Here is a 27,792-nt window from a genome sequence, read left to right on the forward strand (position 1 = left end):
CATAAAGTTTAACTGTTACATTACTATGAAAATGTTCATGGACCCCCCCCCCCCACCCCCTTGGAAGTGAATTGAAATGCAGTCATGCTAAATGGAAGGAAAATAACTTTTGTTCACCAAATAATACCACTATCCCCCCCCCCCCTTTGGTCTGTAATGTTCTATGGTGATAAATGTTTAGGAAAGTTAAATTCAATTGTAGATATAGTGTAGAATTCATTTGTTGTATGTAACTGATATCGCTCTCTCCTATTCATAGTGGCTTGATCACATTATACAATTATTGACTTTTAATGAGGTCTACTCGTAACTATATGGAACTAGTCGGGTATTGGTTGACCAAGACAGAGTAGACTGAATTCAAAAGTCAATAAACATTTTATTGAATAATCAGGAATTTTACAACATTTTTGACACTATAGACTATATAGTTCCTGCCTCCAGCAAATATAAACACAAAAGAAGATGTGTTATGTAAAATAAAAACCCACCATAATTACTGGGTATATGTAAACAGTTTCTGAATCAAAACTGTTTTTAAAAAGTGGAAAAGAGTATTATAACAATAAATATTCCATCAATAAGTAATAAAGGTGTTTTGTCTCTTTGATACTTGGCGTCTGCCATTGTGTATCTTCACAACGACACATCCGTTAAAATGTGCAATTTGATTGGTTGATAAAATTGTAAGCAAATCTACAGTTTCTTAAGAGGGGAACCCGAATAAACCTCCTGGAACTTCATTTGAGGTGAACTCACTCTGAGTTACACCCATTTGGAAAGAGAGTCTGGACCAATCAGAGAACTTCAGTTCTGATAATTTGATAAAAGTATCATATTAATCTTTAACCTCATGTTACACCAATGGCAAAAAATTGCTTCAGTTTCAATTAACAATAATTACTAAATATTAATGTCGCCACTTTATTAGGCAGGCGGTCTGGGGGCTGCCTTGAGGCCTCCAGGGGGTCCAAAGCAAAGCCCTGATGGGGGCCCAGAGGGCAAAGCCCCCGGAAGCTCCTGGATTTTTACAGATTTTATAGGGCTTGAAATACATCTCCTATTTAAGTCATTTGTACTATTTTCTATTTTTAATAAGGTGAAATAAATATCAGTTTTATCGTTTAGTATACTTTTCTAAACAAGATGCCACGATTTACCTTAAATTTGAAAATTTATGGGGGGGGGGGGGGGGGCGGCTGCAACCCCCCCCCCCCCCCCCCCGTTAAATCCATCACTGCCCTTGGATCTCCCCTCCCCCTTAAATCCACCACTGCCCTTGGATTTCATAAGATAATGTTTTATATCTATAACATATGTGTTCAACTACAACAGAATATAATTATTTCTAAACACTGAGAACTTGTTTTCCTTTTGGACCTGGATATAAAATGTATGGAATTACCCTAGACAGTCCCTTTACACAAGAATTGAAATGAGACAGAATCTGCTCTGATGTTAAAATTCCATGCATGGAAGTTTAAAGTTTGAGATTTTGTCATATTTTTTTAAGGGTGTCCTCAAAAGATCTGTGTGGATCCTGGAACAGAGAATGGAATTGTTGCAGCATTTCATTGAATCCTGTTTAGAAGGAAATGGCAATTCAGTTACTTAGAGAAAATCTGGAGCAAATCAAGGTAACACAAATAAAATAGCGCTACATGTATATATCTATGTGAGATTTTACGCACACAGTGACATGATATATTTATTATTAGTAGATCAAGTGATCTTTTCTGACCACCTCTTGTCTGTTATCTGTCTGTTTGTAAACTGCATTTTATCTTCTCTAGAACCACCTGGCCAAGTCCAATTAAACTTGGCACAAATAGTCCTTCAAAGTTGGATAATTGGGATGTTTAAATGGAGGGTCACCCATCCTTCAAAGGGGAGATAATCAAGAAAAGGCAAAAATAGGTGGGGTCATTTAAAAATCTTTATCTTGAGAACCACTGGCTAGACAAGTTGAAATGTTCATGAAAGCTTGACGACATAGTGTAGATTCAAGCTTAGTCAAATTGTGGCCCATGAAGTAGGTTTATGCATTCAGAAAGGAATATCTTTTAAAAAGGTTCTTTTCCAGAATAGCAAGGTCATGTTTGTCATATTGATATTGAGACATACCCATGATACTGTAAACCAACTTTTATTCGCATGTGAGAAATTTTTGTGAAGTTTGTGAGAACTTTATCATTAATGTATTTTGTATTTGTTTAAGATTATCTTGGTTGCGAATATTGGTCACCGAGAACCAGTTGTAAATTGCTAAATTGTCAACTAATCATCATGAATAGAAGATGGTATACAGTATGTGGATTGAAGTTAGGTTATGTCATGACCCTTAGGTTGGGATTACAATGAAAGGTGATGAACGAACAGTGATCAATCTCATAACTCATATAAGCTTGTAGGAGTTATGAGATTGATCACTGTTCGTTATCTTCACCTTGCATAAGTAATACAAATTAGAAAGTTGGGCAAACACGGACCCCTGATACTAAATTGGTTGTCGTCCACTGTCATGCGTTAACAATTGAACATTTTTAACTTCTTCTTGATAACTACCAGTCCAATTCTTTTTTTGAAATTTAGTATGAAGCATCTTTGGGACAAGGGGGACATAAATTGTAAATTTTAGGATTCCTGCACCCCTAGGACCTTAGAGGTGGGGCAAAAACTGTCCAAAATTGACCCATTTTCAAAAATCTTCTCTAGAACCGCACGTTTAGGAAAAATTAATGCATTAAGATGTGCAGCAGGAAGTCTTTACCACAATTGTAAATTTCATGGTCCCTGGGGTAGGGGTTCTGACCCCAGGGTGGGGCCAAACTTAAAATATAGGGGTTCTGACCCCAGGGTGGGGCCAAACTTAAAATATAGTGTTTATGTGCAAGTTTGGTGATACTGTAGAAAATCTAAATGCATTTATACCAAGGAATAGCAGAAAAAGATGTACAAAAAATGGTGAATTTCACAACCCAGGATTTTGACTCTAGGATGGGTCCAAATTAGTATAATCTTTTAATGTTGATATACCTATTATGCCCCCCCCCCCCCCCCCCCCCTTCAAAGAAGAGGGGTATTTTGCTTTGCACCTGTCATTCGGTCGGTAGACCACATGTTGTCTGCTCAATATCTTGCGAACCATTCACTTGATCATAATGATATTTCATATGTGGGTTGGTTATGAGAAGAGGACCCATATTGTTTTTCAGGTCAAAGGTCAGTCTACTCTGGACATAGGAATAGACTGTCCACTCAATATCTTGAGAACCCTTTGCTTGACAGACATCAAACTTGGTACACTGGTATATCTTCAGAAGAAGATGACCCCTATTGATTTTGAGGTCACATGGTCGATCCACTCTTAACATAGGAAGATATTGTCCGCTCAATATTTTGCATTGATGATACTACTATCAATTAAATGATGTGTGTGTGTAACTCTTTTCAATTTTGCACCCTGGGGGCATATGTGTTTTACAAACATCTCTTGTATTATGTGAAGCCTTTTATCAATATATGCACTTATGAGGGCATTGCAGTTGTAAGAACACATCTTGTTTTATACTTTTGCTGAATGTTAAAATTTAGATAAGATTTCAGAACAGGAAATTATTTCTAGATTCCATAGCCCTTGGGAGTAGTGATAATTTTTCACTAGTACTCAGGTGACCGATAAATTTAGGCCTGTGGGCCTCTTGTTCAATTTATATACTGGGTATGTTGAATATGTCTAGAGATTCATCGTGCAATTATAAGTTTTTTTTTTTCGATTTTAGGTGCTTCACAATACTTCTATGCAGTTCAACAAAATATAGCGCCTCATTTACAGAGACTCATATTTAAACAATTTCCAAGATATTGATGAAGATTTTACATGTGTGGCAACATCTATTTTGCATCAGCATGATCTGCCTTTGCCTGACACCTTGAGAGACTGGACCTCTGCTCATCATCTCTACATATATCTGAGGGAGTGCATGATGCATTTGATGATTCTTTAACATCATGAGATGTTGTAGAATATACATTTGGTTCCATGACTTTGTACACTTGCTTTTATTGCCAGCTGATTTCTGTTCCATAGTTTTATGTATTTAACTAATCAGATACATTTTCATGTATTCACATTTTCTGGGGGTGTTTTTTTTATCCTTGAAATATTTTAAATGTGGAGCTTTACAGAATTTCATTTGTTATGAATGCTAAAGGCTATTCATGAACAGAATTTGTTCTTTGAACTCTCCCATCCCACTCCACCATCCCCTACAAAAACACCCATGAATTTTGTCCAAGCCATACCTTTGTACTGTTAAACTTGCTAACCACAGGAGAAGTTTACAGAATTTTTTTTTTATTTACTATGCATTTATATATTCAAAATGTTTAGCACCTTCTGATATGTATTATTAATGTCAGATATGTATGATTGTGTAATAAATTATATACATGTATTTATTGAATTGTCTTTGATACTTAAAGTGTTTGTGCTTTAATAGACTATGGTTGCCAAAGCAAGGTTCTGATCTAAAATAGTCATGTTGGTTGTTATAATGTAAATTACAGTATGCATCCACATATATGTATATATATGTTTTAGACACTGCCATGTGACATTGTTTAAATATTTTAGGGTTAATGTGATTAAGACAATATAATTCTTTGAACCATGATTGGTGTTGATTTCTCCTAAAACCCTCATTATAACAATTATTTAAAAGTATTTTGGAATTGATTCTCAGTTCAATGAAATATCTTTCTTGTGTATGTACTACCGGTACGTCTCAATGGAAAAAAAATGTTTAACCTTCTTATATGGATGGTTTTCTGGTAGTCATTCTTTGTTAAGAAACACTAGACCACTTGAATATGGCAGATGCTTTAACATGTTTTGGTTTCTATTATATTTCATGAATTGATATAAGGTCCATTTCCCTTTTGGGGGTGGCATGGAACCTGAAATGAACAAACTTAAAAAGTTCTTTACTCAAAGATACTTTCTACCAAGTTTCATTGATATGAAAAATTGAAAGAGGACTTGCAACAATGACATTCTGATCAGACAAGCTTATTGAGGTCTTTGGCTCAGTTGTATGGAGTGCCAAATCAATATAAACTCAAATAATTTAAGGCATCTTTAATTATTTTGAAGATACTATCAATTCATTTGAAGCATGCAACAAGTCAATGATCTCTTCAAATAATTTTAACATATTTTCATTTCAGAATTTTTGCATACATTAATTGAATTGGTGATAGCAGTAATTATTCTGCTGAATTGATGTGCGCTATGATTGAATTGTTGCTCTCTTCAAATGAATTGATGATATCAACAACTGAATTGGTGCAATCTACAATTCAATTGTAGAGAGCAATAATTAATTTAATGTGCACTGTAATTGATGTATTGCTCTCTACAATTGGATTAAATATAACATTAATTGACTGCAGATGTATGCAATAATTCTTTTAGAGAGAGCAACTAATCATCAATTCAACATTTCTATAATTGAATTAATGATCTTATTGAATTGTAGCTCTCTTCTGTGCATTAACTCTTATACAAAAACAGATTAAAATAATTAGATATATTTATACTGAGCTCCAAATTTGAATGTGAGCAGTATCTCCACCACATTGATATACACATCAATTAGATTAATGAAAAGCAATAACTGAATCGTGCACAAATTTATTGCATGACAATCATAGCAAATATAAGCCAGGGTTCTTAAAGCTTTCTCCTTGTAATCCTACGGATATGTACAACATTTTGAAATTGAAAATTTTCAAATTTACTTCATTTCAATGTCAAAAATGCAGTTTTAGTAGATATCTGGAGACTCGAACGCACAACCAGTCAGTTTGCTAACCTACTGAGCTACTTGGCTAGGTAGTTAAATAAAAAAGGAATAGATAAATGTTGCTGATACTGATTTTTTCATCCATGTTTTAAAAGGAAATCAGTCATTATGACGATGTAAGGTACCTCCTTAATTATACATTGTATGCACCCTTAGATGGTTGTGTGAATAGCTGGGAAACAATTAACTGCATGACGTATGTGTACTTAGTACCACCTTTGTGAATTATCTAAGCAGAAGGGTGGTCATGTATACAAAATGATGTGGGATTTAGCGGTGGAGGTGCTACTTAGTACTGACACGTCCACTCCCCGGATAGGGTTGTTCCTGTACCAGAAATGGACACCTCATGTGATGACACCCTATTCAGTACATTAAGAAATCAACATAAAACATAGATTAAAGAGATCCATGAAAGGTGAAGATAACGAACAGTGATCAATCTCGTAACTCCTATAAGCAATACAAAATAGAAAGTTGGGCAAACACGGACCCCTGGATATACCAGAGGTGGGACCAGGTGCCTAGAAGGAGTAAGCATCCCCTGTCGACCGGTCACACCCGCCGTGAGCCCTATATCATTTTGCGTAATTAAGCCCTAGGGTGGCCTGTGCTACGGAAGAAAAAAAACTGCCTGTGCAGCTGGCCAGTGTGTTTGATAAAATTCCCTTTCTATCTATCATGTCACAAAGACATAAAATGTTATACTCCGGTTCCAACAAAGATTTATTCATTGTATCATTCACATTTATCATCCTCCAAAAGAAACACATACCAGGATACCTTTTCGACAAACAATCATTTCCATAATAAAGTCAAAGTGAAACTATGTCACGTGATTTCCCTCTCGACCAACCGCTTGCACAGTCACGCATGAAATAATATCTGCCTTCACGCTTCATATAATATCTGCCAATCTGAAGTCGGAGATTATTATTGTGAATCCGATTCAGACAAACGTTTTCTGTTTCAAGCGTCCAAATCTTTTCCACCAACAATAATAATCTTGTCTTTTTGGCTGGTCCAAAATTATTATTGTCAGTACAGATTATATTTTGTAGCGTTCAAATAAAAAAAGATAATTATTGTTGGCGATGTTCAGTAATTATTATTGTAGTGGAAATATTATATTTATAAAGATAAAGTGTGACTTCAAATCGGGTCAGTTTTTATTATTATTGCGGCAGTATTTATAATTATAATAATGTCATAAATAAAGAATATTTTTCTTTTGGGGATGAAATTATAATTTGGTGTCTGAGATTCGGGACAGATTATTATTATCGCTGCGATATAATAATAATATCGGCAAATAGGGGGAAATTTTTATTTTTGGAAGAGATTATAATTTTGGTATTTTATATAGGGAAAAATAATAATAATGTGGGGGTACCCTACGGCTTTCCATACATATAGTTTATATTTTCCATTTGCATTGTATAATTTTTCATTTGCATTGTATAATTTTCATTTGTATTGTATAATTTTCCATTTGTATTCTATATTTTCCATTTGTATTGTATAATTTTCCATTCGTATTCTTTATTTTCCATTTGCATTGTATAATTTTTCATTTGTATTGTATCCAGGGAATGTTTATTTTGATTTGTTACAAAGGATTTTATTAGTTAACGTCACTGATGTACCACAAATGTAGACCAAACTTCCACCAGAGTAATGAGGCCTCGACGGGGAGTTTGAAATGGAGACGTGCTTAGCACACAGGGCCGTAGCAATGACGGTTCTTTATCGTCCCAACGCCTGTGCAGCGATACGGAATATCTGTTTTTAAGGTCATTAGGCTGTTCAAAATTAATTCTACGTTTAACGTCACCTCAAAACTTCAAAACCTACGAGGAAGGGAGGAAAATAATAAACAAACAAAAATTTTAAACAAATGTGTATTTATTGAAAATCACCTATTCAGTGACCAATTTCAAATAGACATCACCCAATTTAGTGACCAAAAACGTAATATGTCAAATTAAACACATTGTGGGATTTGATTTTCAAGTCCAAGTCAATTTTTGCATTTTCCCAGCAAAGACTTTTTCCTTAATCTGAGTTTGTATCCCTTCTGCGAACACACCATGCAGATTGGGTGAGCAGAGTAGTGGCTTGCGATAATATCAGGTGGTACATCCAATGGATTTTCATCACCACAAACATAGCAAACTAAAGGAAAACTTCCTTTTGTGGAAATAGTTGCTAGACACATGTGACTCAGTTACAATTAAAATTATGATGACAATATTTCATACATTTTTATAATGACACATCTTAAAGTTGAAAATATGCTTTACTTTGTTTTGTGTTGATTTTTTAAAATACAATTTTGAAAGGAAGATGCTAATCTGGTGTACCACAACTAAAAGATCAGGATTGTACCTTCACATCTACAAATACAAGGCAGGATTCCGATAGTTTAGGACGCCTTCAAATAAATTGATTAAATAATTAGTTTTCTTTTTAGTGCTTTTAATTTTTATGATTAAATGCTTTGTACAAAGTAATTATCAATCAGCAAGTTCTGTATTTCGTAGTACAAACTGTCATGAATAGTACATCGGAACTCTTCAGTGTTGAGAAAGTAAATATGAAATGTGATAGGGAGTTAATAGGATGTCTAAGACGAAAAGTTGAAGCAATCAAGGAATTGCTTAACCCATTTTAATCGCAAAAAGCGGCTGAATTTCAAGCAAGATTTCCCGAATCACTTTGTGTGACACTGGTCTGACATTCGAAAGAGGCGTCAGTCCAAATATCCAGCCTCGACGAATCTCGCTGAGATTAGTTCGGTTCAAACCATCTTTGTACGTTTTCTTTACTTTAATAGAGGGCGAAGCCCTCTCACGGCCCGAAGGGCCGTGAGAGCGGAGCTCTCCCTATAGGTAACACGTATATACATGTTTAAAAGGAAAATATAGGAAAACAATGAAAAATTAAACCATACCTATGGAACTTGAAAATTTTGGTACTAATGTCGTCGATTCGAATACTATCGCGTGGACATGTATTTCTCCATTTTGAATCTCGTTTACCCTAGTTCACGTCGTTCTGAGATGTTACATAAAATTCGTAAAAGCATGTAATTATTATTTTCTTAATCATATAGGCTAATCACTCCACCATTCACGCCATGTTTGTTGTTGTGGTTCAGACGCTATGTTTGTAAATTTGCTAAATAACGACGCTGAATATGACGTCACAATGTATTGTTTACATCAATTGCGTTATATTTCCCTTGTTCAATATGTAGGCGGATCAAATATCCAAAATTAGGATGCTTTGATACAGCTCCGTCCTCGTGCTAACTTCGGGTTGTTTTTGTTCTGTTTTGGATATTGATACTAATGCCAACATTTGTTTGCTTCGCCCTCAAACACGGTCACGCCGTAAAACATATTAGTGGCATATACTTCCATTTTCTTCGTTTAAGGGCCTCTGATTGAATTTTTCAGTGCGTTTTCCTCTTACACTGGATGTAGAATTAAGTTGCTAAATGAAAAACCAAACCTGAACGACTACTTCAAATCCGGATTTGTTTTTTTTCCCTTTCAAAACGGCAATTTCGCCGAAACCTACGCGCGCGGGTGACGTTAAACGTAGAATTAGCTTTAGACAGCCTTACGGAAAGACCCGTGATTCTCACTTTTAAATGCCGAGTGTTTAGCAAAGGAGCAATCATTGTCTTTGTTTATGTCTTAGGTTTGATGCGGCAATGACAGTAACGGTTCTCGAACTCACGACCTCTCGCCCACAAACCAAGCAATATATCACTGAGCTACCGCGACCAGGTCCATGCATGCAGGACTAGTTATTTTTGAAAATACGTAGCTAGCTCTAGTAATGGCGAATCCCCCCCCCCCCCCGATCATTTTTTAAAAATAGAACTGTTCAGAAAAGCATGCACATTTTTATTTAGTCAAAATTCAGTAGATTCAGGGGACTTAATTCGGCCCTTGGGTCCCCACCAATTGTTAACATCGAGTTTAGTTTGTTACAACTATTCATTGGATTAATCTTAAGTTATCGTTTATCGAATTTGGTAATGCGCGATATGTTGAAGAGGTAAAGTTCAGGGGAATGTACCGTATTTGTTAAAGGACACATTGCATGTTTTTAAACTTTTTAATTTTTTCAGCAAAATTAATTCATTTCATGCCTAAAACTACTTTACATGTGTTTTAAATGAAACAGTTTGCGTAGTTTTCGAGTTTGAAAGCGATGAAATTCAAATCTTGCGATATGCATATTTTCTTCGATATTTTACGCGCCATTATCTGTGACGTCATATGCGACCCCGAGCGAGAAGATTTGAAAACAGTTGATAGCCATATCATAAACAGATTAGATTTAATTGACAAACAAACAATTATCACATTAACAGCTTATAAATAACACTACATTAGGGTGTTTTGTGCCGTTTAAGGGTGTACTTGTTGTCAGTAGAGAGGATTTGGACTGGGTTTTTTCAATTTTCGAAGGAAGGTATGAGGGACAAGACGTGAATATTTTTTGTCGGCACAACGACTTTGCCATAAAAACCCCCAGTAGAATTTGTCCCTGTACTTTTTCAAACAAGCACTTGGACAAAGACATAGATAAACTGTGAGAAAATTGTTCTATCGAAGCTACGCACTGTTACATATAGGCCTACGGCATATGCTTTCCATTCTGCTCTCGAATTCAATACACACTCGCACCAACTGACCTTCACCTTGTAACAACATATAGGCAGAACTTTGCTAGCAGTGTCTACCAAGTGGTAGTTTTAAAAAAGAAATTTAAAGATAAAAGATAATTGAACTTTCAATTATAAATAATAAAATATAATATTTCCCGACTTTGAATTGAATTATAATGCTTTCATTTTTTTTTTTTTTAAGGAACGCGTACGTGTTTACGACAACAGCACGCCGCGATCCCACTTCTTAAGTAACAACGTGTTGATAACAAAAATAATGATTAGGCCTAATAAAATTGCTTTAATAAAATAATTTAAAAGTATTGTGATTTTCACAATAAGTTGATCATTATTATTATTTATTTTTTTTTTTCGAAATGCACCCGTGACAGTAAGCCTAGTTGTCAATGATATATAGGCTAATCGTATCATAATTTAGGCCTATCTAACTTCTCCAAAAATAAATTTAATAATTATTGCACTGTTTATTTTAGAAAAGCAACAACGCTAATTACAGTTGTTTACAGAAATGACATTACCAAATTGTGTTTAGACAGTGATCCCATGTAAACACTATTTACTCGCAAATTTATGCAGATTTCATACTCGCTTTTCTCACTACATTTGGGTCGCTATTTGCATGCACTGGTGGCCAAAAGATATAAGACTCAGGAAATTTGTCAACATCGAAATAAATGTTATCCATGGTAAATAAATTAGGCCCCTAAAACCCGAGTTTTTAAAAATATCTAACACTACTTTTACAACAAGTTGATCGACGAAGGTCGCATATGACGTCACTGTACCACGTGACTACCTATCTAATTAACTAGGCTTTTTGAAATCGGGGCTTAAATTTAAGTCCGTATTGTGGCTAATTATCGCAATACTTCAGCGAACGAACTATTACAATTAATTTCTATAAGCATAAGGAAGACAAAATGCATATAATTCTGTATACTTTGAAAACACGAGATGTGTCCTTTAAGTGTAATGGCGTAACCCCACCCCCACCCCCAATTAATTGATCGCTTTTATGCGTCTAATGTGATCAGCATATTCAAACAAGTCTCCTATTTAACCACTGGGTGATCTAGATAATTTTGAACGAAAGGATGCAGTAAACTGCTGGATGGCTGGGGACTGTCTGAAGATCCCTAGTGAGTCTAGTGCAAAGCCTTCGTGCGTGTGTGTGTGTGTGTGGGGGGGGGGGGTGTTACAGGGGGAGGGCGAAGTCAGTGGCGGATTTAAGAGGGGCGCAGCCGGCGCCCCCCCCCCCCCCCAAATTTTCAAATTTAAGGTAAATCTTGGTATCTTGTTTAGAAAAATGTATTAAACGTTAAAAGAAGCAATAATTTCTTCCATTCCCGGAGAAATAAATGACAAAATCATTTGATTTCTTGAATTACTTTATTGAGAGAACTTAATTTTTCCAGAAACCCTTAAAATTTGCGTTATTTTACTAATTTCACTTCATTAAAAATGACATATTTCAAGCCCCGGCTTCGCCCTCTGGACCCCTACCTGGATCCGCCCCTGAAAGTCCCCTGGAACAAGTGCGTTCTGACAAAATAAAACGTACATGCTTGCTTTTTTCTACATCTATATGAAATATCATATTTGTGAAGGGACGTGGGGGGGGGGGGGGGGGGTCTCCCGGCGCAATATTCCTCATTGCTAGCTACATGTATGTTCAACTAGTCCTTATATGGAGTCGATCGCGGTAGTTCAGTGATATACCTTTTAGTTCGTAACTGTGAGGTCGCATGTTCGAGATCTACTCGTGTCATGACTGCATCAAACCAGTTAATACTTTCCCATACGCATTGCTATCTAAAAGTGAGAATCACAGATCTTTCGGATAATGTGTGACCTTAATTAAAAGTAGACATCCCGTGTTGCGACAGGCGTTGACACGTTAAAGAACTCCCACTGCTACGCCACTGTGCGCGTACATGTGACATAGTAAGTCTATTTGTGGTACGTCATCAGCAGCTGGTGACGGATAAATATAAGTTCGACCTAAACTAATGAAATCCTTCGTAACAAATCAAAATAAACAATCCCTCGGATGCAATACAAATGAAAGATTTTGTAATGCAAATGGAAATTATACAATGCAAACGAAAAAAATATTTAATACAAATGGAAAATATAGAATACAAATGGAAAATTATACAATACAAATGAAAAATATAAAATACAAATGGAAAATTATACAATACAAATGGAAATTATACAATGCAAATGAAAAATTATACAATGCAAATGGAAAATATAGAATACAAATGAAAAATTATACAATACAAATGGAAAAGATCAAATATTGCAACGTTTGACATGCCATAGTTTATAAATAGAACGCTTAGATCTAATTGTCAATTGATGTTTACTGGGCTGGCTAAACTGTGCATGTCTACAACTTTGATTTGCACGTCGCGGATGATAAACAAAGCAATAACCAAAATAGACGTACATCAAAATATTCGCAGCTGTAGCATATTCAAACCAAAATATCTTTTGGTTTTATCAATTCATTTGTCAAAGTGATATTTAGAAACCCACAGCGAGTTGCTTTTTTATTTTACACACCGTTATTCCTGGGGGATATTAGTAATATCTAGAAACCGACAGCGAGTTACTTCTTTATTTTACACATTGTCATCCCGGGAAGTACTTCGCGTGCAAACGTAAATTTATAGTGTTTGTTTAATAATAGATAAAAATTAAACTATTTATTACAGTATTCAAGACCTATATTCATATACAGTATATTTTCAAACTCTATTATTCAGATCTTTTATACATGTTATCGATGAGACATTATTCTAATGAGACAATGAAATGATTTCTCATTTCTGAAATGCTGTAATTAAACATGATCCTACTTGTCAGTAGCCTCTCTCGATTTAAAACTTAATCATACGCAGAACATACCCATACACATCATGGCCGAGGAATCACCACTATGAAATTTGGAATAAGAAGTCAAAAGTGAGTGTTTCATTTAAAAACAAGATGTGTTTGTGAAACACAAATGCCCCAGATAATGGCCAATTCCGAAGATGGCCAAGGTCACAAGGACAAATATATTGGTACCAGTAGAAAGATCTTGTCACAAGAAATGCTCATGTACAATAGAAAAGCTCTGATATTTACCATTTAGAAGTTATGACCAATGTATAAAATATATATATTAAAAGTAGGTCAAATGTCAAGGTCAAAAGGTTTAGTACCCACGGAAAGGTCTTGTCACAAGGAATACGCATGTGAAATATCAAAGCTCTATCACTTACTGTTCAAAAGTTATTAGCAAGGTTACAGTTTCAGACAGAATGACGGAATGACAGACAGGACAAAACAATACACCCCCAATCTTCGATATCGGGGGCATAAAAAGACTCTCTCTCTCTCTCTCTCTCTCTCTCTCTCTCTCTCTCTCTAGTCTATTATGAAATGTGTTTAGTGAGGACGTCCTCACAATTTCTGAGATATTACAGACATACTGGAGCAACGAAATGTATTGTCTGACATGTGGACACCTATAGGGATACCTATACCTGTTGATTTTTTTCTAAATACTTCTTACATTGGTGAAAAAATATTGTTTGAGAGAGAGAATCAGTAAGGATACGACCCAACATTTTTTCCACTAATGTCTTGTACTTAAATCTTTCATATTCTGTGGGTCACATTAATGTGGACTTAACTGCAAGGACAAAATCGTTCTCCCAAAAGTGCACTTCTGTTCTCACAAGGAAATCTAAAAATAGGCATCACATGACATGCTTTGTCCGTCTCTCTCATTGTTTTTTTCTTCTTTAAGAATTGTTTAAACTATCTAAACCTTTTCCTTTTTACAACAAACGCTGTACGTTATTTTACAAACAGACACGTGTATATACTCCCAGGATTCTTGATTTCTCCGGATATTCCCGACAGCAGTCTGGTTTGGAACAAATCAAATTTCACTACTCTATTGGCGTTCGACCATTGATAACGGGCGTGTTCCTCCTGGGAGTGGAGAGCTCTCATATCTCGCATACAAATCCGTCTATCATGCGATAACCCCCAGGGCTTTTCCCTCTGTCACATTCCAGAAAAAAATGTCGGCAATATAATGGAGCTGGTTTGTCTGCGCGCTGCCTGCGTGAGTTCAAACAAAAATCAATTTCCGAGATTCCTGACATTAACACTGAGGATATATATAGTATATGACCATACAAGAGGTAGGGATATTTAATTATATTGTGATTATTAATTAACACTGAGGATATATATAGTATATGACCATACAAGAGGTAGGGATATTTGATTATATTGTGATTATTAATTAACACTGAGGATATATATAGTATATGACCATACAAGAGGTAGGGATATTTGATTATATTGTGATTATTAATTAACACTTGTGATATATTTCATGACGTGCGCCTAATGTTTCTAGTGTTTCTTGTCTGTCATGTAACGTTCCATTCAAAAAGTTCTCACTCTTATAAAGAGGTAAACAACTTAAGATGAGGCGTGGTGCTAAGGTAAACAACTTAAGATGAGGCGTGGTGCTGAGGTAAACAACTTAAGGTGAGGCGAGGTGCTAAGGTAAACAACTTAAGATGAGGCGTGGTGCTGAGGTAAACAACTTAAGGTGATGCGTGGTGCTGAGGTAAACAACTTAAGATGAGGCGTGGTGCTGAGGTAAACAACTTAAGATGAGGCGTGGTGCTAAGGTAAACAGCTTAAGGTGAGGCGTGGTGCTAAGGTAAACAACTTAAGATGAGGCGTGGTGCTAAGGTAAACAACTTAAGATGAGGCGTGGTGCTAAGGTAAACAACTTAAGGCGAGGCGTGGTGCTGAGGTAAACAACTTAAGGCGAGGCGTGGTGCTAAGGTAAACAACTTAAGGTGAGGCGTGGTGCTAAGGTAAACAACTTAAGATGAGGCGAGGTGCTAAGGTAAACAACTTAAGGCGAGGCGTGGTGCTAAGGTAAACAACTTAAGATGAGGCGTGGTGCTGAGGTAAACAACTTAAGGCGAGGCGAGGTGCTAAGGTAAACAACTTAAGGTGAGGCGAGGTGCTAAGGTAAACAACTTAAGGCGAGGCGTGGTGCTAAGGTAAACAACTTAAGGTGAGGCGTGGTGCTGAGGTAAACAACTTAAGGTGAGGCGTGGTGCTAAGGTAAACAACTTAAGATGAGGCGTGGTGCTAAGGTAAACAACTTAAGGTGAGGCGTGGTGCTAAGGTAAACAACTTAAGGTGAGGCGTGGTGCTAAGGTAAACAACTTAAGATGAGGCGAGGTGCTAAGGTAAACAACTTAAGATGAGGCGTGGTGCTGAGGTAAACAACTTAAGATGAGGCGTGGTGCTAAGGTAAACAACTTAAGATGAGGCGTGGTGCTAAGGTAAACAACTTAAGGTGAGGCGAGGTGCTAAGGTAAACAACTTAAGGTGAGGCGTGGTGCTAAGGTAAACAACTTAAGATGAGGCGAGGTGCTAAGGTAAACAACTTAAGGTGAGGCGAGGTGCTAAGGTAAAAAACTTAAGATGAGGCGTGGTGCTGAGGTAAACAACTTAAGGTGAGGCGTGGTGCTAAGGTAAACAACTTAAGATGAGGCGTGGTGCTGAGGTAAACAACTTAAGGCGAGGCGAGGTGCTAAGGTAAACAACTTAAGGCGAGGCGAGGTGCTAAGGTAAACAACTTAAGATGAGGCATGGTCCTAAGGTAAACAACTTAAGGTGAGGCGTGGTGCTGAGGTAAACAACTTAAGGTGAGGCGTGGTGCTCGGGTCAGTAAAAGTGAGGTTCCTATATCGTCTCAACACGTACCACGACACACGACCTTCATGTTTAAAGTCATATCCGAGAGACACGTGATATTTGTTTTTAATACCGGAGTCTCGGGATCAGAAACTAATGTAAAATACCCTAGTTTTGACATTACGTCGGGATCCAGAATCGAATTCGGGAGCACCAATCCTCCCCGTGTGTCAATAATGATAGTCATTTTAAACCAAAGTGATGGACAGACAACAGATAAATTCTTTTTTAAGTACAGTACAATGTATTTCTTCATGGCAATATGTTGTGTGTACTTAGAATTGAGACTTAGAAATAATCCTGTAGAAGAAGTTTCAGTATCCTTAACTACTAAACCATTGTTGTGAAATTCTGCGACTGTTGAAACTAATCTAGTGTAGTTCTATGATTTGCTGTAAATGTATTTGAAACTTTCGAATGATTGACATTAAAAAAAAATATTTATATACAATATTTAGGAAACATGGAGGCAGTTTGTAAAACACAAGTGTGTATAAAATGCTGTTGTAAATGTTTAAAGCAACGATCGTCATACAATATATGTATACGAAAAGCTGTTTTGAAATATGTTTATAAAAATCAAACATCTTTATAGGTATTTGGAATTTAATATCTTTTGTAGAGTGTACAACACTAATAACTGTATAAAACAGATACTGATATGAGGGCATTGGTCATTTGAAAAAGAAGAATTTAAAAATTCTAAGTAGCTTTAATTGTCAAAAGGAATAGTGCAAAAACTGCCTGGAAATATTTTTTGAAATTCATATCACATCTTTGATTTTTCTGCAATCCATGTAAAGATAATCATATAAGCATTATAGTTAACTCTCTCTCTCTCTCTCTCTCTCTCTCTCTCTCTCTCTCTGTATATCATTAGAGAACAACTTTTAGAGCTTTGAGTTGATACTTAAAACCTATTAGAAGTTAACCAGAGAAGAAAATCGATGGAGGTCTTTTGACTGGTGGTTTATACTGTTGCTATCGTTAAAGATGTCAGGGATGCGTTAGGTTTCCAATCTCGTGGAAGATGTCGTTTATTTTAGACAAATTACACCATAGCAATACTACACTCAAAGAAAAAGCATTCGTTTGTTATTTCGAAAATGGTGGGGAGTCACTTCTGTAGTATGATACATGAAATGCATGCATGTCGTGCTTCCACATTATATTTTGAACGAGAGATATTTTCTCAGGTGTAATTGAGTAGTTGATCATTATAGTGAAATGTACGGATATTAGTTGATTGTGCTTCAAAATTACCATAATTTCCGAGATCTGCACCCAGATCTCTACAAAGAACATATATAGTGTATATGATAAGTTTGAGTACATGTAGCCAAAAAAAAAACAAAAAAAAATCCACAAAAAAAAAAGCTTCGTGATATCTCCGGTTTGCCACCAATGAAAAGTTGTTAGTTTCAGTTTATAAGCAAGCTTCGGATCACGTGACTTTGATTGAATATTATGCCCGTGCCATGATAATCAAAGTTTAGTTAGTTTTTCTTACCCATAACGCATTGCCCATGACCCCCACCCCCTCCCCTCCCCTCTCCAGCTGATGACGTGTGTATATTTTATTTGCCTTATTTATATATAGTGCCCTTGGCGGAAGGGATGTTCCGCTTAATGAAGTATGTCGCTACATGATTGCTATTATATCATTGGTAGTACAATGTAGCAAGAAAGATGAAAATGCAACATCAAATACGCGCTATGTAGACAAAGCTCTTTAGCGATGAACGTCATGTGTGCTAAATTTGTTACGTTTGCAGTAGAATACGGTACAATTCCAAAGCAAGTGCTCCGCTCGCTTCAATCAACACTTGATATTTAGAGTCTGACCCAGTGTGGTTAAGATTGAACTCAAACCAAAATTTAAAGAAAACGGAGTACGTTGTTTAACACGGTAATCGATTTCCTCATGGGTGATTGCCGTGCGATAAAAATCTCTCTAATTACCGCTTCCAACTGTCAAATATTATGCAAGACCGATTGATATTGATGGAACAATTAGTTGCGTTTTCCTACTCTGAAGAAAGCCTGGAACGCGATTCCTCAAGTTTGCAAAGTGAATTACGTTGAACTGATGAACTGTGATCGATGCCAAAATAGAAAACATCTTCTCTTCGCCTATTCTCGTAATGACTATTTCTTTGTATCGATCCGTAAATATTTATCTGACAGGCAACCCGTTAGTGAGACTGAATGGAGGCTAATTGGGCTCTAACACTCAGTTCGTGTCCGGAATTTACTTTGTTCGTTAAAGTTTTTCTTTGCTTTAGACAAACTGCTTGAGAATTGAAACGAGAAACATTAGAAGTCTTCTATTTTATCCATTCAGAATACAGCGACAAATTACTAGGGAATCAAAAACACGCTTTTCTTTCTTTTTACAAAATATTTTTGTCGATCCGGTATCTGCATCAATTTTCCGTTCTGGTTCCCTTGTCAACTTTCCTGTCCAGTTCCTTTGTTGATTTTCCGATTTCGTTCCTCTGCAAACGTCTCAGCTGTTTAGTTACATATCGTCGACTGCCCTATTTCGGTGACTGACCAGAATCGGTGACCTTTTGTTTACGTGTGCGCGTTGTCGTTCCAGGGTGTAGATTGCGTCATCAATTTCGCCGTAGTGTTTGCCAACATATATAGAGTACGTCTTCAATTTCCCCCCGAAAATGAACAACTAGAAGGAGAGTATGTGAAACATCAACACGAGCACCCCCAAAATAAGACCATTTACTTATTACTTTTTCAAGCAAACCTTCAAATTAATATAAAGTATACCAACAGTCTAGAATTCTACACAATGTTATTTTATTCATTGACGTTTCGTTGCACATTCCTCCTGTATATAGGTTTTAACAGTTACAAGCCTTTTGGAAACCTATATTAACAATGATCACCGAAATAGGTGACGTCACCGTTTTAGGACCACAAAGTGACATGTTTTTTGTTATGAAAATATATTCAATTAACGTACCAATGAATTTGGAATTTTTTGATAAAAGTAAAGAAATTTAATTACTTTAAAGGCAGGTGTATTGTTTATTCATTTAATCTAAGTGATTAATGAGAAAATCGCGGTTTATCACTAAGGTCACCGAAACTGGTCAGTCGACGATATATTCTATTGACTTTACTGGTTCCTCTGTTAACATCCCTGTCTATCTGTTTTATTGACTTTACTGGTTCCTCTATTAACATCCCTGTCTAGTTATTTTCTTGACTTTACTGGTTCCTCTGTTAACATCCCTGTCTAGTTATTTTCTTGACTTTACTGGTTCCTCTGTTAACATCCCTGTCTATCTATTCTATTGACTTTACTGGTTCCTCTGTTAACATCCCTGTCTAGTTATTTTATTGACTTTACTGGTTCCTCTGTTAACATCCCTGTCTAGTTATTTTATTGACTTTACTGCTTCCTCTGTTAACATCTCTGTCTAGTTATTTTATTGACTTTACTGGTTCCTCTGTTAACATCCCTGTCTATCTATTTTATTGACTTTACTGGTTCCTCTGTTAACAACCCTGTCTATCTATTTTGTTTGACTTTACTGGTTCCTCTGTTAACATCCCTGTCTAGTTATTCTATTGACTTTATTGGTTCCTCTGTTAACCTCCCTGTCTAGTTATTTTATTGACTTTACTGGTTCCTCTGTTAACATCCCGGTCTATCTATTTTATTGACTTTACTGGTTCCTTTGTTAACATCCCTGTCTAGTTATTCTAATTTTACTGGTTACTCTGTTAACATCCCTGTCTAGTTATTCTATTGACTTTACTGGTTCCTCTGTTAACATCCCTGTCTAGTTATTTTATTGACTTTACTGGTTCCTCTGTTAACATCCCTGTCTAGTTATTTTATTGACTTTACTGGTTCCTCTGTTAACATCCCTGTCTATCTATTTTATTGACTTTACTGGTTCCTCTGTTAACATCCCTGTCTAGTTATTTTATTGTCTTTACTGGTTCCTCTGTTAACACCCCTGTCTATCTATTTTGTTTGATTTTACTGGTTCCTCTGTTAACATCCCTGTCTAGTTATTTTATTGACTTTACTGGTTCCTCTGTTAACATCCCTGTCTAGTTATTTTATTGACTTTACTGGTTCCTCTGTTAACATCCCTGTCTATCTATTTTATTGACTTTACTGGTTCCTCTGTTAACCTCCCTGTCTAGTTATTCTAATTTTACTGGTTCCTCTGTTAACCTCCCTGTCTAGTTATTATATTGACTTTACTGGTTCCTCTGTTAACATCCCTGTCTAGTTATTTTATTGACTTTACTGGTTCCTCTGTTAACATCCCTGTCTATCTATTTTATTGACTTTACTGGTTCCTCTGTTAACATCCCTGTCTATCTATTTTATTGACTTTACTGGTTCCTCTGTTAACACCCCTGTCTATCTATTTTGTTTGGCTTTACTGGTTTCTCTGTTAACCTCCCTGTCTAGTTATTCTGTTTGACTTTACTGGTTCCTCTGTTAACCTCCCTGTCTAGTTATTTTATTGACTTTACTGGTTCCTCTGTTAACATCCCTGTCTATCTATTTTATTGACTTTACTGGTTTCTCTGTTAACATCCCTGTCCAGTTATTTTATTGACTTTACTGGTTCCTCTGTCAACATCCCTGTCTAGTTATTCTATTGACTTTACTGGTTCCTCTGTTAACATCCCTGTCTATCTATTTTATTGACTTTACTGGTTCCTCTGTTAACATCCCTGTCTAGTTATTTTATTGTCTTTACTGGTTCCTCTGTTAACACCCCTGTCTATCTATTTTGTTTGATTTTACTGGTTCCTCTGTTAACATCCCTGTCTAGTTATTTTATTGACTTTACTGGTTCCTCTGTTAACATCCCTGTCTAGTTATTTTATTGACTTTACTGGTTCCTCTGTTAACTTCCCTGTCTATCTATTTTATTGACTTTACTGGTTCCTCTGTTAACATCCCTGTCTAGTTATTCTAATTTTACTGGTTCCTCTGTTAACATCCCTGTCTAGTTATTATATTGACTTTACTGGTTCCTCTGTTAACATCCCTGTCTAGTTATTTTATTGACTTTACTGGTTCCTCTGTTAACATCCCTGTCTATCTATTTTATTGACTTTACTGGTTCCTCTGTTAACATCCCTGTCTATCTATTTTATTGACTTTACTGGTTCCTCTGTTAACACCCCTGTCTATCTATTTTGTTTGGCTTTACTGGTTTCTCTGTTAACCTCCCTGTCTAGTTATTCTGTTTGACTTTACTGGTTCCTCTGTTAACATCCCTGTCTAGTTATTTTATTGACTTTACTGGTTCCTCTGTTAACATCCCTGTCCAGTTATTTTATTGACTTTACTGGTTTCTTTGTTAACATCCCTGACTAGTTATTCTAATTTTACTGGTTCCTCTGTCAACATCCCTGTCTAGTTATTCTATTGACTTTACTGGTTCCTCTGTTAACATCCCTGTCTAGTTATTCTATTGACTTTACTGGTTCCTCTGTTAACATCCCTGTCTATCTATTTTATTGACTTTACTGGTTCCTCTGTTAACATCCCTGTCTAGTTATTTTATTGATTTTACTGGTTCCTCTGTTAACCTCCCTGTCTATCTATTTTATTGACTTTACTGGTTCCTCTGTTAACCTTCCTGTCTATCTATTTTATTGACTTTACTGGTTCCTCTGTTAACATCCCTGTCTAGTTATTTTATTGATTTTACTGGTTCCTCTGTTAACATCCCTGTCTAGTTATTTTCTTGACTTTACTGGTTCCTCTGTTAACATGTCTGTCTAGTTATTTTATTGACTTTACTGGTTCCTCTGTTAACATCCCTGTCTAGTTATTGAATATCCTTTGCAATGTGGTTCTTCTGTTAACTTCCTTGTACGATACTTATATTGTCTATCTGATCTGGTTTGTTGTCTGCTTCGTCAGTTGTCTTTCTGATCTGGTGTATTGTTTGGTTCCTCTGTTGTCTTTCTGATCTGGTTCCTCTATTGTTTTTTTTTTTTTTTTGTTGTTTTTTTTTGGTTTGGTTTATTCTCTAATTCCTCTGTTGTCTTACTGATCTGGTTCCTCTTTTGTCTGGTTCCTCAGTTGTCTGTGTTCTAAGTTGTCTTTCTAATCTGGTTCCTCTGGTGTGTTGTTTGGTTCCTCTGTTGTCTATCTGATCTGGTTTGTTGTCTGGTTCCTATGTTGTCTCTCTGATCTGGTGTGTTGTCTGGTTCCCCTGTTATATATATGATCTGGTTTGTTGTCGGGATTATCTGTTAACTTTACAATATGTTAAAGGTTTTTCTTTAGACTTTCTGATTTGTCGATTTTCCATCTCCATTTAATCCTTCTGCACCGGAGGACGTCTATTAGTCACATGCATGAAAGATATAAATTTCGTTTATTGCAATTGCATGCAAGCACTTTCTACAACATGTCCAACTATTTGCTATGTGTGAAGACAATATCATTATACACATGTACCTGCATATCTACATTATGGTACATGTTTGTAAGAAAATGCATCACTGTTCATTATCTTCACTTTTCATCGACATCATTTTATCCCATTTCTTTTTTCTCCAGCAAAGTTTTTATGTCTCAGTTCTCTGTCTTTCCTATTCAATTACCGTGATCTTAATTTGAGTTTTTTTCTTGTGATATTCTAAGATTTTAAAATAGCATACTGTTTTAAAAAATGAACATCGTTAATTAATTTAAACTATATTTTATTCACAAAGTAAATGGGACCGGGCAGCAGGCATAGCCTATTTAAGCCCTATTTAATCAAAGTGTAATGAACATAGTTGAACTTGTATATACATGTTGTAAAGAAAAAACCATTATATCTAAATGAAGCAGTTTTATATGTGCGTTTTTCGGTTTAGGTTTGTAATTTTCAGAAAATTGATAGTCCGTTCATGTTTCCTGTTCAAATCTTATACCTTTTTTGTATAAGTACATGTATATATGCTGCAAAACTACTAGTATTACTTGTACAATATAGCCCCTCTCTCAGTAAGATGTTATTTCATTTCACCTCTGGTATGTCTAGGAGGCCATGCTTGCCCTACTTATGAAATTGATCACTGTGTGTTATCTTCAACTTTTCATACTGATGTTGTTTTAGATTCTAAGGATCATCAACTCTTTGTTTTAATTATACATTCTTAAAGTATACCTTGACCCCGATAGCAACCGTCGGGAAGCGTATTGTTTTTATTCTGTCTGTCGTTCTTTCGGTACCATTTTTTTTTTACCTTATAACCTTGACCATGGAGTTTGACCTAATCTTAAGAAAAGTTAACCTAGGTAATATCTTGTGAACTATTCAATGTAGGGTTTTCAACTTCTGTACAAAGATTTCTCATGACATGACGGTTATGATTGATTCCATGATCTTTGTCCTGGTGATCTTGACATTGAGGTTTGGCTCAAAATTTAAGAGTTAAAGCAAAATTTTAACCTCGCTAGGAACTTTTTAATAATAAGTGATAAGGCTCTTATATATCGCATGTGCATTTCTTGTGACAATAATGTTCTTTTGGTAACAGCATTTATGACCTTGACCTTGTAGTTTGACATACTATTAGTTAATAGAGGTAATGTATCATGAACCATCTAAGGTACGGTTTTCATTTTCGGTATATAAATTTCCTATGACAAATTTCCATGTGATTTTACGATCTTTCACCTTGTGACCTTACAGTTGAACCCAAATTTTAACCTTGATCACAACTTTTGAATGGTGAGTGATTGGGCTCTCATATGTCAATTGTTTGTTCCTTATGACAAGACATTTATCTTGGTATCAACGTTTTTGACCTTGTGACTATGACCTTAAAGTTTTGATTACTTTTAAGAAAATTAAACCTAGGCAATATTTCTTGGGCTATTTCATACGTCCTTTCCTTACGACAAGACCTTTCATCTGTTACTTCGTTGTCATCGAAGGCATGGTGTTTCACAAATACATCTTGGTTTTTCCTTCTGAAAAACATCCCAAAAAAGGAAATATTTAATCCTCCTCCGCATGCCATCTCCTGACGACCAGATAAACTTTAGGTATTATACTACAGATAATGAATTATTCATTGATGATGCATCAAAAGTTGAGATGAAAGATACTGAAATAAAAAAAGATCAAAGTGTGATCCTTGATGTTATTTTGGAGGATGTTTGATAAGATCGAATCGGCAAATCCTAATGTTTATTTCTTGTCCGTGCTTAATGAAAATCCACCAAGATCAGATCTGATCCCAAATAAGAAAAGGTCAGACATTATGTTGTTTAATTATATATAATGTATTTTTTACACTTACAAAAACTCATTCATTTTAATATGACTTCGCCTTCCCCATCGTTAAATTCCCATATTTATTTAGCAATATTCCATTATCACCTGTATATGGTGTATATGTCTATGCTAAGTTTTTAAATCGAGGCAGGCGACTGACAAACAAGTTGATGTGACGGGTTTCAACAGTCTCATTTAAAGTCAACATTTGCAAATTCTATGGTCTTTATAAAGATCTAGTTTGCCAAATGAATATAACCTGCAATAGGTTCAAATGCAGTCTGGCGTGTTTCATACCAATTGTTAGACCGTTCTTTACACATGATTTGGACTGTGGATTATTCCATTTACCTCATAGAGATATAGGCTCACAGTGGATGTGACCGGTCCACTGGGAATACTTGCTCCTTCTAGGCACCTTCGGTATATCCAGAGGTTCGTGTTTGCCCAACTCTTGCTTTTGCACTTTTTATGGGAGTTATGAAGTTCATCACTGTTCCTTATCTTCACCTTTATAGGAGTTATGAGATTGATCACTGTTCGTTATCTTCACCTTTATAGGAGTTATGAGATTGATCACTGTTCGTTATCTTCACCTTTATAGGAGTTATGAGATTGATCACTGTTCGTTATCTTCACCTTTATAGGAGTTATGAGATTGATCACTGTTCGTTATCTTCACCTTTATAGGAGTTATGAGATTGATCGCTGTTCGTTATCTTCACCTTTATAGGAGTTATGAGATTGATCACTGTTCGTTATCTTCACCTTTATAGGAGTTATGAGATTGATCACTGTTCGTTATCTTCACCTTTATAGGAGTTATGAGATTGATCACTGTTCCTTATCTTCACCTTTATAGGAGTTATGAGATTGATCACTGTTCCTTATCTTCACCTTTATAGGAGTTATGAGATTGATCACTGTTCGTTATCTTCACCTTTATAGGAGGTATGAGATTGATTATTGTTCGTTATCTTCACCTTTATAGGAGTTATGAGATTGATCACTGTTCGTTATCTTCACCTTTATAGGAGTTATGAGATTGATCACTGTTCGTTATCTTCACCTTTATAGGAGTTATGAGATTGATCGCTGTTCGTTATCTTCACCTTTATAGGAGTTATGAGATTGATCACTGTTCGTTATCTTCACCTTTATAAGAGTTATGAGATTGATCACTGTCCGTTATCTTCACCTTTTCATGTATATGCCCACTTATCAGTATATGACGAGAATTGTCAATTCACTCGAAACTAAAAAAAAAGCAATCAGTTTTTATTTGTTTGAAACTTTAAAGTTGATTTGATTTTAGCCATCACTTAAGCATTGTAAAGAAGTCGTCTATGGTAAACACGGTGGTGATGGTGTATTGTTTTGTTTGGGTATAACGTGTTACCTGGGATGTGTTGCCGGCAGATGATAGTAGTAACATTTTGCTGTGATGTTCATACTACGACCTAAGTATAAATCAGTATTTAACAAGTAAAAAAACAAGTTTTCTGAATTTTATGATGCCCTTTTCTATATCAAGTTGAATGAAATACAACACTTTCTACCTTATTCAACGTCGAAAATCTATTTTCCCAATACAGGCTCGTCTCATTGTTAATAATTTTGGTGGGAAGATGCGTCACTCACGGTGTGAGGTTTTCGTGTATCTCATGGAGTACAACACGAAGCCAGCAGGTGTATGCTATTAACATTTCATAAAACATTCACTTAAAATCATAATAAAGCTGGAAAATAAGTTATGACTTATAGTTTATAATCAAAAATGTATTTTTAAAAAATAGACGCGGATATGGAATTTTTCTTTTCATTTACACGTAATCCGTATAAAGTTTATTTTCTGTTGGTGAAATGTTCTGAAAGGTAGCAAATTATATTCTGCGTTTTCAATGTTTGTGGTTCATTTTTCCTATATATTATGCCTATATCTATAGATCTATATTTATATAAAATTTGGTAATTTTCTCCGATTTTTCCTATCCGCAAAAATTGGACATTCGCAAAAACCACCCCTTATACGGTGTTCATCTTAAATTGATATACTTAATGTTTCAGATGGTTGGTCAGCTCCCCACATTTAAATGTCCCTTGATAAAATATATGATAGTCTATTGCTGCTCATATATCGCACAACGTCATCAGTTTAGCATAAACACGTAGTCCAACACACGTCACGTGACATGTCCGGGAACGGTGGGTACAATCAGTTAATACTCTCAAGCACAAAGGATAGACAGTATTTATCCAAGAGGCTGATCGCGGCAGGGAATGTGTACCCATCAAAGTTAATAAATTAAGATGGCCATCAGTACAAAACAATATAACTATATTCTCCAGAGATTGTCCTTGGAAACATTAGACAAGCCATGCCACTTCGAATATATCTTTCTATCAAAATGTATTTTGCACTAGGCGGGGGTGCAGTTGATATGCTCAACTATTTCTAAAACATTACATATTTATGCTTTCATTAAAAAAAAATTACAATCAGGTGTTAATTCTAAGACGGCTGGGGATAGTTTCTTGGGGATTCTGAAACATGTGGGAAGGGTTATACATAAAGTCAAATTATGACAGACTAATGAAAAATCATATTTCCCTTTTATTTCAATACTTGTATTTCATATTGGTGTAGTGTATGAATCATGGCTCTAAATTATATGTAATCTATAAATACTGGTGCTGGTGCACAAATCATACTCTGAGCATGTTACTTGTAATCTATAAATATTGGTGCTGGTGCACAAAACATACTCTGAGCAGGTTTAGACACTATACACAATCAAAAACTCTGTCTACCCTTCTTAAAAATCTACCTTTCATCTTTTCACCCGAATTTCTACAGCAACTGACAACGTGTCTTAGTTTTCTATAGGAAGCATGGTCACACCGGCATGTTACAGATCATTACTTCATTCGACGCTCGGCTACACAAGATATGAATCCTAAAATCATTCTACAAATTTGTCAGATGTAAAATCACTTCAAATATAAACATTTCCCTTTCAAATGAAATTTGACAGGGCTATAATTTGAAATTTGACTGGGCTATAATTTGAAATTTGACTGGGCTATAGTTTGAAATTTGACTGGGCTATAGTTTGAAAATATCCCCTGCTACATG

The 27,792-nt window shown here is 35.7% G+C and overlaps 1 protein-coding gene and 1 long non-coding RNA gene across 2 annotated transcripts in view; both read left to right on the forward strand.

Moving 5' to 3' along the window:
* The window catches only part of LOC125675118 (suppressor of lurcher protein 1-like), a 111,103-nt gene that overhangs the window by 10,607 nt on the left and 72,704 nt on the right, over positions 1-27,792 (forward strand). The window lies entirely within an intron of this gene.
* LOC130052903 (uncharacterized) lies at positions 1,353-4,457 on the forward strand. Its single transcript, XR_008801274.1, has 2 exons — positions 1,353-1,637; positions 3,783-4,457. It is a non-coding gene; the product is annotated as an uncharacterized LOC130052903 (long non-coding RNA).

The sequence above is a fragment of the Ostrea edulis genome, chromosome 3 (genome assembly GCF_947568905.1).
Source record: "Ostrea edulis chromosome 3, xbOstEdul1.1, whole genome shotgun sequence".
In the NCBI taxonomy this organism is placed as follows: Eukaryota; Metazoa; Mollusca; class Bivalvia; order Ostreida; family Ostreidae; genus Ostrea; species Ostrea edulis.